This window comes from Adiantum capillus-veneris, chromosome 21 (genome assembly GCF_014529385.1).
Source record: "Adiantum capillus-veneris isolate H3 chromosome 21, ASM1452938v2, whole genome shotgun sequence".
Lineage (NCBI taxonomy): Eukaryota > Viridiplantae > Streptophyta > Polypodiopsida > Polypodiales > Pteridaceae > Adiantum > Adiantum capillus-veneris.
Window position 1 is genome coordinate 4,844,517 of NC_140951.1, and position 16,381 is coordinate 4,860,897.

The window sequence follows — 16,381 nt, forward strand, 5'->3', positions numbered from 1 at the left end:
TGTGTGAGTGTGTGTGGTCGGTGACGCTCAAAAGAGAGCCTGTTAGTAGAGTTTTAGAGAAACGTGTGTGTGTGTGTGTGAATTTTTGTGTGGTTAGGGGTGCCAGATATTCCTTGGGCTATAGCTAGAGAGACAAGCTTGGAGTGTGCTGGGTTTGTTCCCCCTTCCCCCTTTCCAAACAGTGGTGCCCCCCACTGAGGATCTATAGATTGCTCCTCAGTGAAGTCCTACAGCTTGAAGATGGTTGAAGATTGCGGTCCGCTAGTTTTCACTGGTGAGGAAGATGCAGAAGATTGGATATGCGATCTAGAGTTCTATATGATGTCACTACAGATGCTGACCAATGAAGCAAAGCTTAGAGGTTTGTCACAATTTGAAGGTTGCCGATAGGCGGTCATGGTCGAGGGTTCGAGCCTTTTTTGTCCGAGATTTCAAGACAGAAGTATCAAAGACTCAATCGGATGGAAGATTCGACCAAGAGGTATGCACGAAGTCAATTCTTGACAAAGAAGTCTCCTATGATGAATCTTTAATAGGCTCCGCTAGTAGCGGGTATGACTGTGATGACGAAGATGCTTGGAGTGATTCAAGCTCCACTTATGTGGAGGATTTTTTGGCTTATGATGAAGATTGGAAAGCCATGCTTGACATCGCCTACCATGCAGGAGTGCAAGACATTGAAGACCTAGTGAACGAAAGCGATCTGCTATCTACATCAAGTTCGAGTGAAGGTGAAGTAGAGGTATGCCAAGATGCTTTATCTATGCAAGGGGTGGGGCAACTTTGCCTTGACCAGCATGTCGAGGTGCACTATAGGGTTCCATAGTTGGTGTGTAGCCATAGAGAGATAGCTCTGGCAATTGACATTGTGGAGACAGGTATATGTGTAGCTTGTGAGAGCGGGATCACATGCAAAGAGGAGGGTAGTGTCAACCTTGCAGGTGATGAAGTGTGGGATTAATCTTTGTCTTGCTTGTCCAATGATGTGGTGATCGAGGAGGTGTTTGAAGAGCAGGTAGCTAAGGCTAATGGTCAAGATTTGATGGTCGAGCAATCTAGCTTGCTCTCGCATGAGGTGCAGGTTGAAGGGGTAGTAGCCCATGCTCTTGTGGCTAAAGAGCGAGTAGGGGCAAAAAACAAGGTGTTGAAGGTATGTGCTACGCTCTTGCTGAAGGTGTTATTGCAGGTAGCTTTCTATGAAGCTCTCCACCGTTTGCAAAGCTCTGTGCATGTGGGTTCTGTTATGGAGATCCCTCTAGCAAAGGGAGGAATTATTGCACGTGATGCAATTGCTTCAAATGTGGGTGTATACACTCATTTTGGGTATGAAGCTGGTGTATGAATATAGGCTATTGAAGATCGATGCTATGCCAAACTGCATGAGAGGCTTGTTTTTGAGTTTACAGGTACAAAAACAAGCGTGATTATGCATATACTGTAGACAGATGGCTATGCTCAATGCCATGTATTTGATCCTGGCGGAGTTTGCATCAGATTTGGGAGAGCTTATGGCTTTCCATTTGATCAGAGGGGATTCTACAACTGATAAAATCTCTCTCTATCTATCTACTTCTTAAGTACATACTAAGTAACAATTTTCTAATATGCACTCATCTCTTCTCTAGATAATGCTATGGTTGAGCATGCATGCTCAACGAGGGGTTGGGAAATGATGGTATAGATGAAGATGGTCGACCTATCCCGTTTTTGTGTTTTAACCCTTGGAACCTTCTTTTGTTTTGTCGGGCGGTGAAATTTTAGGCACCCAGATCTGAATTGGTTTATCCTTAAGCTCTGATTTTGGTACCCAAATTTTCCTGACTCCTTGCATGCTACTGGTAGCATTTGATTGTCGAGGGGGTGGAGAAGATTGTCTATTTCGTGGTTTGGTATGTTGATTGCTTCTTTTCTATTCCTCCTTGCTTGGTGCAATTGGAACAATGAGTTTCCCTCCTTTAGGTGATAGCTTTAGCTGATTTGTATCCCAATCTGGTACTGCTTTGTATGTTCGCATCTAGGGAATTCCAACAATCATGGTCTCATTCATGTATTCATCTGGTAAGCATACAAACTGATGAGGACATGAACATCCATGTACTATCACATTCAAGTTGACTACTCCCAATGTTGGAGTTGGGTTCTTGTTGCATCCTTTGATTGTTGTTATTCCTATTGTCAATGCTTGATTTGTTGTCTTCTTGTACGTGGAATAACTTACTGCATATACTCTAGCTCCTGTGTCGACCAAAGATTGGTGCTATGATTGTTGAGCTGTACTTTGATGAGTAGGTCCATTTTGTCTAACCGGTCATCATCTGTTGAAACTGTGTCTTTCGGTAATTTCCATTTTCGATCATCTATTTCTAGAGTGTTGATGGGAGCTGGTATCTGTTGATTCTTGAGAGCAGCTTTCCGCTTGAGTACCCAAAGCCTAGCTTCCTCTTGGGATTCATCAATAACCTGCTATCGTTTAATCCTCCTTTGCTTGGTTGCATGCATTCATTTAAGCAATTCATTGGTTAGTGGCAAATTCTATTTCTTTAAACGACATCCACTAATCCAATTAGCCATTGGTTTGCCATCTAGGCTGGACAATTTTATAGCTCCACTTGGAGATACATCTTCAATGATAAACGGCCCGTTTCCTTTTTTCTTAAATTTGGGAATGTGTTGCTTAAGGGAATAGACTAAAACTAAGTCCCCTTTCTTGAAGATTTTTGTGATTAAGTGGGAATCAAAAAATTGTTTTTGTTTTCGCTTTTGTGCATAGATGTGAGCTACAACAATTAGCCTTTGCTCATATAGATTTTTCAAAGCTTCAAGTCTTTTTGACAATTCACGCCCAGTCCACTCAAGATTCTGTGCTACCCTTAATGTCGGCAATAGAAATTCTATTGGTAGTATGACATCAAGACCATAAACAAGGTTAAAGGGTGTAGCAGTTAAAGCTATTTTGAATGAAACTCAATAAGCCCATAGAGTAGCATGGAGATTCATTTCCCAATCCGTTCTTCCTGAACTAACCACTTTAGTCAGTACCGAGCTAAGAATTTTATCGTATGCTCAGCTGGTCCATTTGCTTGTGGGTGATAGGGAGATGATTTTTTATGGATGACCATAAACCCATTAAGAAAATACTCGATTACCTCATTGAGGGAATGGTTTTACCGATCACTGAATACATACTCATATAAAGTACAGCAGTGGTTCTGGCATCATTCTTTTGAGTTGCTTTAGCCTCGGCCCACTTGGTCAAATAGTCCATAGCTACAATGATATATTTATCTTGGGTTCTATAAGCAGGTGGTTGTATTGGTCCAACAAAATCTATACCCCATTTTGCAAAAGCTCTAGCCCCCATCATTGGTCTTAAGGGCGTGCTATCTACTCGTGCTGGCATTTTTGGTCATTGACAAGCATCAAAACTTTGAACATATTCTTTGGCATCTACAAAAAGTGTTGGCCACCATATGCATGCCATCAAGATTGCTCTTGCGATGGTCTCACCAGAAAAGTGACCTCCAGCTAATCCAGCATGTGGTTGTTCTATAATCGGAATATACTCATTTTCATTTGCATAAAGACGTAAATGTTGATATTTACCTCTCCGATACAATTGGTTCCCAATAAGAGTGTAGTCTCTTACTTTAGTTGCAATTTCTCTTTGACGGCGTTTACTCATATCCTCAAGAAATGCTTTGCTCGATAGGTAATTCAGAGCCTCATGTGTCTCTACTACATCTATAAGAAAGTGAAGTCTTTGTTCCCTCAAGGCCATGTGCATGTTCCACAGTCACATGATGGATTCTTCCATGTTCAGTGTTGTGCACCTTCAAGAGATCTGAAGTTTTCTGTACCTTGAGATTATCAAACTCGTTTCTAGGATCATCATACTGTTTTTGAAGAAGTATATACTCATCTTGGTCCTCTTACTTTGTAAAACTTTGGTATGGAGTATTCCTTAAAGAGATCATTCTCTTTCTTAATTCCAACAATACTTGTTCTCCTTGTTTTCTTACTTCATTCTTCAATACTTCAACATCATGGAGTAACAAATGCCAACCATCTAGATCCAAATCCTCATCAGACATTTCACTTAGTATGTTTCCAGTTCCTAACAAGCCTAAACCCTTCTCATAAGTACAATGTTATCATATTGTAATTTAGAATAATCATTACCCAAGATTTCCAACTGATTATTTAAGGTTGACATCCATTGTTCCTTCCAAGATTGAATGATGTCTGATGACTTTTCCCTTCTTTGCAGCTGAGTCCTATAAAATTCCACAGAACTGTTAGCACTCAGTAATTCATCCTTTAGTTTAGCAATTATACCCTCCTAATCTAATATCAATTTGGCATCCTCCTCAGTTACAGTGTGTAGTTGAGTAATTTGAGTTTCCAACTGAAATTTCTTTGTGGGATGCATGTCTAACCTCACCATCCTATCTTATTATAGTATTAGCGAGAACCATGATTAATTTGTCAAACCATGGGACAAAGCTGACTCGACTAGTGCATAGAGGCTACAAGTGGTTGTCAATCTCTTGGAGAACAACTAACAACTCCCATCTAACTCAAGCTACACTCAAGTGACTGAAATCGCCAAAAGCCAATCGCTCATCGGCAAACAATTCACATCTGTTACAGTATCAAATGACATCCAAACGTAACAAAACTTCTAGGACAAGTTTATAAGACGTAAGCACACATGCCTATGGTCTCAAACCCCACTTTAGGTCAAGTTTTAAAATCTTGATTATTAACAATAGTGGATTTTTGACGTAGTCGTTTTCGACCGAGAATGCATCTAAATGCTTAGCAATGATGCCGCAATACCCCTCCTATGCTTAGTTTTTTATTTGAATATGTAAATTCCTGTTTATGATGAAATTAGGCGGCGGGTCGGTGATGACAAAAGCTACAAAAATAATGTGAATGGCTTACGTCAATGCGTAGAGCTCTTACCTGCGGTTGCAATGCAACAAACACAATCGCAATGTGACAACCGGAGAGGGAGTAGGAAGCGCGAGAAGGAGAGGAGTGTGCGCCGTTAGCTCATGCTGTGTATTTCTTATCCAAAAACTTAATAAAATCTTTACAATTTTGGCTTTTATACCTTAGCCAAGGTCTAAAATGTGTAATGTCCGGCGTCCACGACCTTTGAGACTCCACCTTATTGTATCTGCAACCTAGGTACACTAAGTGACCTTTGCTTTACATCTTGGAACTCTTATTGAGCCTGTAACACATTACAATTATCACAATGGCTAAATAATTCGAGAAATTACAATACATGGCCATTTTCTGAAAAATGTGAAAAGTGTGTAACTCCAATATTCACTTCTTCTTCATATTCATCTTCGATGTGCATTCGGACGTCTTTGGTCTTTAGCAGCTATTGTTAACTAAGGTTGACTCAGTTAACATTCCCCCTTCCTATTTTAGTGTCCCTCCTTAGGCACTATTGAAAGGTGTCCGTGGAGGCTGTGGAAGGTTTTGATTGGTTGTTGATGGGCTGATCTTCATTTTGTCATTGGATTTGTTGATGAGGTTCAATTTGATGCAACATATTCATTGGTCTGAGTAGTCGATTTTGAGAGATGATGTTGCATTTGTCCGTTGTAATAACATCATGGTAAGGTTGCTATTTATTTATGAAAAATATGTACAAGAGAAGTAGAATGATGAGGTTCTAAATTAGGGTCTTATACCTGGATGACCAAAGGGAAAAAAACCCAATGGGAAAAAAGTGCCTTTGGTATACGTGCATTATTGGAGTACTTATTAGCATGGAAAATATTAATAAAGTACTCAAGGGATTATTTGCTGATAGATATGGAATTAAAAAGATACCAAACATGAAAGGGTAGCATGATGGAACATTGGTTTGCCTGTTGTAGTCCACTCAAGGTGCATGGGTGGAAGCAAAAAAGAGTGTCTAATGCATATGTCCAATGGTGGGACATCCTATTTATGCATACACAAAAATGCATGAAAAACAATATGCTATGCAAGTAAGATTTTGAGGGTTTCTCCAGAAAGATGGCGTAGCTATAAAAGCATTTGACATGGCTTTGCAAGCTGGCACCCCTTTAAGAATGGTTTTCATTGACGAGGATATGTGCTCTCATCTTATTTTGCACTATGCGTGAGTGTTGGACTCTACGACATCACCAATTGTAAGTTAATAGACTTTGACTCTTATGCTCATCTCATCTATCATGAGAGACACGAATTTAGATATGCTCAACTCTTCCAGCTTGAGCGTAAGCCTAATAACTACAACCTTAGCACAGAGTTTAATATGACTTGAAGCTTTGGGTCTAATGCTTTGCTTATTTTATGGCTAAGCAGCCCGACTCTAACTATGCCAAAGAGTGTTTTTTGCACCCCGACAACTTGACTTTTCACATTCTTGTGCTTACTACAAACATTTATTCAGGTAAAAGTAAGATTGAATCCTCAAAAAGAGGATTAGTAAAGGACCAAGTTGGCATTGAAGGTTTCTTTTGCCATACCTATTTTTTCATCTTTGAATCTGCATTCGCGTTGGTTGTGTTGTCCTTCTTTGACTGTGAAGACTCCATTATCTAGTTGATTCTCCAAATAGACCTGTTTTGATAGGACTCTTTGATGTTGTTGTAGGCCTCCGTTCACTGTCGGCATATGGATTTTGACTTGGAGCAGTGGAAGACTGAGGAATCCAAATCTCTTGATGACATTTGTAACTCCTTTGTTGACTTTTCCTTGCTCTAGGTCTTGTTGAGTTTTTTTTATCTTCATGCAGGTCTAGTGTAGTTGCAGTTGGCTTGCGGTTGGTTGGTAGCCAAATCTTTGTATAAACTGTGTAAAATCCTTGTCCAAGTGGAAGAATCTTTGAGATCCGTCTTTTTTTTGCATCCTCTTGAAATTTGTGGTAGACTTAAGCCTCTCTGGATGTAGTTATGTTGTATACCTTCTTTTTAGATATCCTAGGATATTATCGAGGTTGATAACTTGTGGGCCTTCTTTCTTGGGAGGGACTTTAAGTTACTTCATATGCCCTAACCTGCGGTTTTGGCACCCATATCTGTTTGTTACCTCCATAGTACTCCTGTTCCTTTAAGCTCCAGTGTGATGCTATCCATCCCATGTGTTTGTCTTTCTATGTTGATTTCCCATCTTTAATGCAAACTGGATCATTGACTTTAACTAAACTGCTCTGAACAAACACTTGCTTGACTTTCCTTTGCTTTCTTGAGTACTTTGTTTGAAACATCTTTGATTTTTTGGGTATCTCCTTAGAGGTTTCAGTTGAGTCAGCAGTTGACTTGAAGTTTTGAAAGCCTGACTTGCTTGAAGAAGCTGATCCATGAGTGTTTTTTGATGTAGAGGCATATGTCACACCTTCTTTGCTAATCGGTGGAAGTTCCACTTTAGCTTTACCTTTGTCTACAAGATTTTCCTTCTTTATCTCTGGTCTCGGTGGCATTCTTTTCTCAATAGCTTTTGTGGTTGCTTTTTGCTTTGTTTGCTCTGCACTTACTATTGTGATTTGCTTTAAGCTCTTCTGAAGTTTTTTTGATGGAGATGGATCATCTTCATTAAGATCTTCCATTTGAATTGTATTTGAGAAATTTGTGCTATCGTCCGCGGGTGACCAATCTTGTTCTTCATTCTTTGTTGTCTATGAAGACTGCATCTTCATTGAACTCTGTGTCTCTAGGACCTTTTGGGCCATTGACATTCCCATTATGATGTCTTCTTGCATATCCTTTGCTCTGATCACGTGGAATTGAGCTTTTATGATCTGTGAACTTACATCAATGATGGTGGAGATGATTCCCCAGCATTCTGCTCGTTTGTTTCCAGATATGCTCACAAATTTAGGAGCATCTTCCACCTGTGGTTGGATCTTTTCCAAGTGCAAAAGGACATGAGGTTCTTGTCTAGCTGAAAATCCAGCTTTACTTCTCTTGACAACTTTTCTTCGTGTTCACAAATGATGTTGCACTTGATCGTCTTAGGATTCGTGTCTGAATTGATTGCTTTTGTTGTGGGAGCGTCCTTTGGTTGAGCTTTATCTTTATTTTATTTGCTTTAATCACTTGCTTCAATTGATGTTGATTTGTATGACTGTGATACTGCACTTTTTGTTTGTAATTGTTGAGCATTGTCCTCCTGCATTTGAGTAACTTTTGATCTTAGAAGATCCACTATGCTTTTTGGCAGAATTTGTCTCTTTGAAGGAGATTTTGATGGTGACCTTTGTGTGGCCTTTTGGACTTTAGCTTTGATTGATTTTGTCTTTTTTATCACCTGTTCTGGTAGCTTGACCTTTGTACCGTCTTTGGCTTGGTTCTCCAATTAGATTGGCTTCTATTGGTTGATCTGTTGGATCTTGCATTTCTAGTTCTCAATTGTAGATCTGACCACTGTAATCCATGTACAATGACCCTGATTTCATATGCACCAAATGTATGCTTTGCTGGCTTGTGCAGAGTTCTAGATAACCACTTGGGTTGATTTTTTACACCTCTATCTGCACTTCGTTTTTAAGCTTGCAATACCTGGCTCCACTAAAGTCGGTGAACATCTGGGAGTTCTCTAAATCTGGTTTTACTTTGATCAATAGGATCTTGGCTCCTGTGTTGCTTTTGCTGTTCATCAAGTATCTATGGCCTTTTGAATCTGTGTACAAGATTTTATCTTCATTGTCTCCATAAAGCTGTAAAATTTGCTTTGTTGCACTTGTACCTGTGTTACCACTGCTACTGGCTTGCTCTATTGTACTTGAACTCTCAGCTCAAGATGAGTCCATGTCGACTGGTTTTGTAAAAACTCTCTCCTAGCAGAGTTTGGTATTGATTAGCAAAAACAATTCTGCTCAAGTTTGATAAGACTGCTTTTGCCAAAGTACTTTTGGCAGTTGATTTCTCTTAGACTCACAAGAGTTTATTAACTCTAGCTCGAAAGTGTCAGAATTGATTGTAGCCTTTGAAATAATGAAAATCTAGGGCTTGAATAACCTAACCCGCAGATTAGATTGTTATCCATTTTTTCCCACTTGACTTGAATTCAGCTCTTGTCAAGCTCCCAATTCTTTGTCTGCAACCTGGCTCTTCAATCTGAGCTAAGTGAGTCAATTGAGATTTCCAAATTCTACCCTTGCAAGGAGCTAAAGGACTAATTTGCAACTTGAAACTGAGTTAACAAGTACCAATTTTGGAACCGATGGAACCCAAAATTGACCAGTGGCCTTGTATTATGTTGTTCTAGCACTATACAAGCTCAAAAGTCCAAAATCTTGCTTTTGGGTCTCAAAAGTAAATAATCCCGATTATTTACTTCTCTTAGTTTTTAGACGTTTTAGGCTTGTTTTGCCAAGTACTTACCTTGTTGTGGTCTCTGGACAAGTTTGGTTGAGTTTGATCAAGATTTGTCCAAGTTATCAGCTGTCTAGTATCCGCAAACTCTGATTCCAAGAATCTGGTTTAAGTCTCAATTTTATGATCCAAATTTCACCAAATTTGATTTGTGGAGTCTACTTGATGTGGTTGACCCTGTAGAGAGAGAGAGTGTGAGTGCGATCAAGCATTGCGGCGGCACGACGGCGGGTGAGGCGGTTGAGCGCGGTGTAGCGGCGTCTCCCTCTTCTTCGTGGCAAGGAATCCTCCACCACGACAGAAAGCGTAGAGCAATGAGTGACACACCATCGCCATCTTTGACCTTACTAGTTTAGGCTTGTTGTGTGCTTGGAGCCATTTGTGGCTCGCACACAGTGTATCGGCAAGTTCCTTGACACGTGCGACATACGTGCACATTTTTGGTGCCGTTTCCGGGGAATTCCATACACTAAGCTTGAATGGCACTCTGTGCTTCTTTTGTGGTGCAGTTTCAATTGTAGGAAAGGTAGGGAAGGAAGGTGTGTGTGTTGAGAAGAAGGATTTTGTATTGTTACTGTGTATTTCTTTGTTAATGAAGTTTTGAAAGGTTACTGTGTTTTCTCTTTGCTAAGGTATTAGTATTAAGGTTGTTAGTTATGTGTAATGTAATGTACAGTAAGTAGGAAGTAGATTTGTGAGAGCTAATGAAGTGTGTTAATGTGTAACAGTAGGTGTATTAGTTGTAAGTAGGTAGATAGAGTGTGTGTGTGCTTGCGCGCAGGCCGCAACGACCTTACCCCCCCAAAAAATAAAAAAAATAAAAAAATTAATGGTAGGACCGGGATTGAGAATATATCCTTGACCCAAGCCCAAGATCACGCTTAGGCTCAGACCTCAGTCGCCCTTTAAAATTACGTATTTTCGCTTCACACGTAGCTAAAAATCGACTTTTTTGAGGACCAACGGAGCTTCAGGTGACCGGATGTTGTGCTGTAAAGCACACCGCGACCCTCTGAGCGATACGCTTGTTTCGAGATATCACACACTTTAATCAGAAAAACCGATCATTAAAAAACATTAAAAACATTATAAAGAAAAACGAGTGAAAATGGACGCCTAAAAAAGTAAGCGGTTAACCTTCGAGGTTGTTCGCCGACGCTTGTAGGGTGCCAAAGGCACATGCATCTGCACTCTAGTTGTGTGCTAGCGACGGAGCAACTAGACAAAATTTCAACTTACGCGAGTTCTCAATATCCACCTACCTTAGGTTCCGGGCCCTCGATGGGGACCAAGGTAGTACAAACCAAGACCCGAACATAGCGTCTAGTGACTCTTCCTCTGACTACGACATCATGGAGGTTTTCCCAATGCCTAATCCCGATAGCTCAAGCCAAGACATGCATGCCATGGGCCTGCGGTCCATGTTGAGCGTGCTTAGCGGCTTGAAGGAAACCTTTAGTAGAGCCACTAGCTCCGAACATGGAGCTAATGATGTAAATGAGGGGGTTGGGGAAGTAAATTCTCCATTCATGACCAACGTAGAGCCCATGCCCTTAGAGAATGTGCACGTGAATACTTCATTCATTGCACCTCATAACTCTTCAGAGCTATTCCCCTCTGAGGTAATATTACCCGATGGTAGAAGCCTTGCCGAAGTGCAAGAGGTTGAGAGATATATCACTGCGGCTAGGGAAAAGGCAGTTGAGAGCTTACTCAAGGTGGAGCAACAAAGAGAGTTAAAATCGAAAGCCCCTATGTCAATATCCTTGCTAAGAGAGCAATCGAGTGCTCCTGACTTAGCAACCGCTAAGGGCCAACCCCTAGAAAGAAACATTGCATCTAGCTCAAAGGACACCCCTAGCACCTCAATCCTAGATGGAGCGTTCTTAAATGAGAACTGGGAGTACGAACTACAAACAAAAACTCTAACCGAATTATACACAAGTCACACCTATCACGTGGGTTGGTTCGATGTCCTACAATCCACAATGGGTACTACTAGTGTGAAGGATCAAGAACAAAGAGTTTGTGAGGTCATCCATAGGGTCATTGAGTTAGAGAGACAGAAAAAAGGGATCAACATGCCTTCAACGGGTCTCATGATATTCTTGGATACAGGGAAGGCTAAAAAACCGACCTTATACACAAATGGAGACTCCCTTGGTAAGTCAGATGGATCCTCCATGTGTTGTTTCGCCAGGGATCTCGGTGCAATCTGATCCCACAAGTGATAGCTTTACCTTTCCAAGTATAGCTCATCTTTCCCTTGATGAAACCATGGCTACCATGCCTAGCCCAATGATGGGAATGCCGAGAAACATGCCATGGACCTCATTTGTTAGTAAAGCATCACTACATGGTAGCTCAATGCCTGCAACAGTACCTACAAGTGTGTACCAATCGTATACACCCATGGGTCCTCGTACTCATGTAGTTCCTACCCCTCCCATTGTTTCAACAACCTATGATCCACAACCACAAGACCCAAGTTCTTATTTCCATGGGACTATACCGGCTAGCATGAGCATGTCACATCCGACGTCTACTATGCCTAGGGCCACACATATGAACTTTGGACCGCCACATGGCACAACACCGTACCAAACGTGGAACCCAAGGGCTTCCTATGCACCAAGCCCAATGCCAATACGTACTCCACATGTAGTCTTTGAAGTGCCTTCACCCATGGTGCCTGCTCACTTAGGTGACTTGGCAACATTTGCTCAAGCTATTGGTCGATCTATTGCTGAGAAGATGCGTAGCACGCCTGATAGAGAGCCTAGAAGGAAGGTAGTACAAATAGCCAAGCTCACACAAAAATTTAGTGGAGACGGGGATGTGAGAAATCATATCAAAGTGTTTGGACAAATGCGATTCTCTAGGAGAACACAATTACCTGCATAAGAGTAATGCTTTAAGCCTAACCTTAAGTGGGAAGGAAGGGGATTGGTATAAAACCCTAAAGGTGGAAGAAAAAAAGATTTACCCTACTCTTAGGAGATTGTTCTTGAAAGAATACATACGAGAGGGAGTGCTTTGGGGTGTAGCCTCTCAGCTCCAGAAATCCCAACGAGAGGAAGGAGAGTCGATGAGAGACTTTATTAGTCGCTTAAAGCATTTGAATTCTCGTTGTAATCCAAATGAGCACTTCAATAATAATCAATTGCTCGATTGATTCATTCGGGGATTACGACATGAGGATATCTACAATGGCCTAGTCATTAGAGGCATCACCACTTGGGAATCAGTCACCACCAATGCGATCCAATCGGAGGATAATTTAATGATTCAAGGAGAAAGAGTGTCTATAGAGCCTAAATCTATTAGCTCGCAAGCATCAGGGCATCATCCAATAACCCTAAAGCCTATTTCTAAGGAGCCAAAGATATATGACTTTAGCAGATCTCACCAAGGCTATTCAAGAGAGTCTTAAAGACAATCGTGCTCCACAAAACAATCATATGTGTCCAAGAAGGGAGCAACAATGGTGCTCAATATGCTATGGACCGCATAGTACCAATGAATGCCCTACTTTTAGAGTAAAATTCAATGGGAACTGCAATGCCTATGGACTAATAAATCTAAGGATTGCATAGTATTTAAGCGTGCAATGGCCAATAGACCAACCTCAGTATGGACAAACACACCTCGAGTGCCTGCAATGATTTCGGCCCCACCTCTTGAACAAATAGCACAACACATGGTCCCTGGGACCCAAAATGTTCTTCAAACAACACCCTTACCACCTCCAGTGCTAGGACCGAAACCACCACATCCGAGAATCACTTCTGTGAATCAAGTGGGTCGTGAGTCATCTATTGCTTGTTTGGAAGGCTGTGAGGAATATATAGATCCTAATACTGCCTATGGGATGGATGTGGTTGAAGAAAGTCCACAATACTACATGGAGGACTATTGGGGACAAGTCAAACCTGTATATCAAGTAGCTGCTCTTGCGGCAAGAGGCCAAAATATCAATTACACTGCTAAGAGACCATTTCTTCAATGCTATGAGTGTGGAGGTCCACATCGTGTAGCCGAGTGTCCTATTAGGCTACAGAAGAACGCTACAATAATGTAAACCAATCAAGCTAGCTCGTCTACAATGCCCATACTCATGTGTAATGGATGTGACAGAGGAGATTGAGCAAGTCAAGCAATTGAGGAGTTGGTAGAAGATACCCAAAGGGATCTAGAACCAGCACCTAGGCAGATCCAGATTATAGACACAGTGTTCCCTATGAAACAACAAGTTCACCAAGTCCATAGACCCTTAGCCATACCTAGTGTCATCCAAGAAGAAAGTGACTTAAAGTCATGGGAAAGTGGGCGTACTCACTTCTTGATGTAAAGAATGTTTACAAAGGGACTACCTGATCCTATCGAATAAATGGAGATCCCATCTTCCCCACATCAAGGGGTTGAAGACCAAAAGGTGTCGTTAAACATTTCCCAATTGATGGATTTCATGTCTTCAGAAGTTAAAACCACCATCATGTCCAAACTATATAAAGACCTTGAGCTAGTCTCAGCTTTTCGAGCCTTCCTCAATGGAGAACTAAAGTTTGGGCTACCACAATTTGCACATATGGATGGAGATGGGGAGATTCCAATAGAGGAGGAACACTTAGATCCACAACCCAACCTAGATGAGAACCTTGTTATAGAAATACCTGTTAACAAGTTGGGACAATACTTTGAGGGTGATGAATCCAATGCAACCATACCAATCACTACTAAGGGATTAACTGTGAAGGGAATCCTTGATGGTGGCATTGGAGTTATCATTGTGACTAAAAATTTCTGGGAAACTATGGGAAGACCTCACCTTACGACCGCAACCATAGTAGTGAAGATGGCCAATGGGTCTATTGTTAAACCTATTGGGATGTTAGAAGATCTCAAGATCAAGGTCTTTGGACATAAAATAAGAGTTACCTTCATTGTTATGGATTTCTCCAAGCACACCAGGGCATCAGAGATGATCTTAGGACGTCCTTTCATGAGGGAAGAAAAAATGATGCATGACTGGTCTAAAAACCATGTCTACTTGCAGTTCCAAGATTCTATCATTCGAGTGGATCTTGTAACTGGTCGAGCACACCCTCTAGGAAACATGTTTATAATTGATCATAGATCTGACACCACAGTTCACTCAGCTCCATTGCAGTATTGTTACACGTGTAAAGCACACACTGATGATGGGGAAGATTCTCCTTATATGGATGTACTACCTGGGATGACTGAGTTGGACAATGTGGATTGGGTCCACCTAGCAGAAACCATAGACACTTGGGGAAATAGGGGGACGACCTAGGTAACACCTGAGGGGGATGAAATGCATGTACCCTTAAATATGCTAGAAGCAATGCATATTGCTACAAACGGAAAGTGCGGAGATCCCTGCAAAATACCCGAAATAGAATCCTACAACCATAAAACAGACTAATGGACATGCCTGTCAACCACATAGACGAGTAATCGCGAGATACCCGAATAGAGAGAGACTGAGTGTGAGAGAGAGGAAGAGAACATGCGCAGGCGCACCTCCTAGAGCAGAGTGCTACGTCTAGCATGGCGAGAGAGAAGAGAGGAGAGTGGAGAAGAAATAGACAGACACTGGGTGCAATCTCCCCCCGTGCAAGAGTGACCATTTCCCTCTTGCACGTATTTGTTTTATAGATTTCTTGAATGGTCAAATGTGAGTACAAACTGGCCGGCCGGTCATAAATGGCCAAAGCTCATAAAAGAGCACTTGAATAATAACATGTACATAAAATATAATATCCTTTTGCAATAGCCTAGCTCCGGCGAGTCTACACCAATAAAGCGTGCTGCCTAAATCGGCGAATCTGCACTAATGCTGCCTAAATCGGCAGATCTGCATTGGATATTGTCTAAAAATAATAAATCTAAAGTTTGTCAATGTGCTGCCAAAATCGGCAGATCTGCACCAAGATGAGTATTTTCACACTGCCTAGATCGACGAATCTGTGTGCATGTGACCAAAAAAACAAAACATCTACTACCTGTTTGACACAAAATTGAAGTATGCTTATGTGAAAAAGTATTTACAAACAATTTTCTAGTATCCCAAAGCACCGTAGCTCACATGAGTAACTGCATACCTTTTAGAAAAGTTAGCTTAGTAAAAAATTCCCTTTCAATACAATAAGAAGTCATGACCTTAGTAGTCTTTGAGTATGCAGCTTAGAACACAATGCCGAGAAGTGAAATATGAAAAGAGGAATGTATTTGATGTACATACTTGGAGGGTATACTATTTTTGAAAAAATATATATACCAGTGTGTGTGTGTGGGAATAGGCACAAATAATAGAAAGTTGCACCTGGCATTGTAACAATGTTTCAAGAGGGGTATTATCAGAATGCAGTAAGGAGTGTCATACCTGGATTTTGATGTGAGACCACTATAGTTAGATTTATCTGCATAACTTTTCTAAAAATCAAAGCACTCAAAACAATTGCTTGTTAACTTTAAAAGGACTTTAATAATTACAGATTAAATGCATTAATATTTGAAACGCCATGAGAGAAAAATTTGATGCAAAGTTTGTTTGCCAAAAAAAAAAAAGAATGAAAGAAGACAACTCCAAGTACAAATGAGCGGATAAGAGAGGTGTTATTGAAATTGACAGGGTGGTTTGCAAGGTATCGGTCTTTAGAGAAAGTGAGGCCACACTCAATGTATGAGTGGTAGGATAGGTCAAAATCAGGTCTCCTAAAGTAGTTGGCTGTAAATCGGGCACAGAGGTAAGTATTTGTCAGTAAGGGTAGTCCTTTGAGAAGGAGTATTGGAAATGTTGGGAGTGATATGATACAAAAGCAAATAAATGGAACAATATGGAGTAATATGCAACAAAAATTTGAGTGAATATGAGGGAACATTCAAGATAATTTGAAGAGCAAGTAAAGTGAAAATTGAATTACATCAATACTAATGGGGATAAGCTTATATTATTGAAATAGTGGCTCCTACAAATAATGATGAGA

General features: G+C 40.8%; 1 pseudogene; it reads left to right on the forward strand.

The window, feature by feature from the left end:
• Positions 1-240: 240 nt before the first annotated feature.
• Positions 241-1,342, forward strand: LOC147430479 (uncharacterized; annotated as a pseudogene).
• The last annotated feature ends 15,039 nt before the right edge of the window (positions 1,343-16,381 follow it).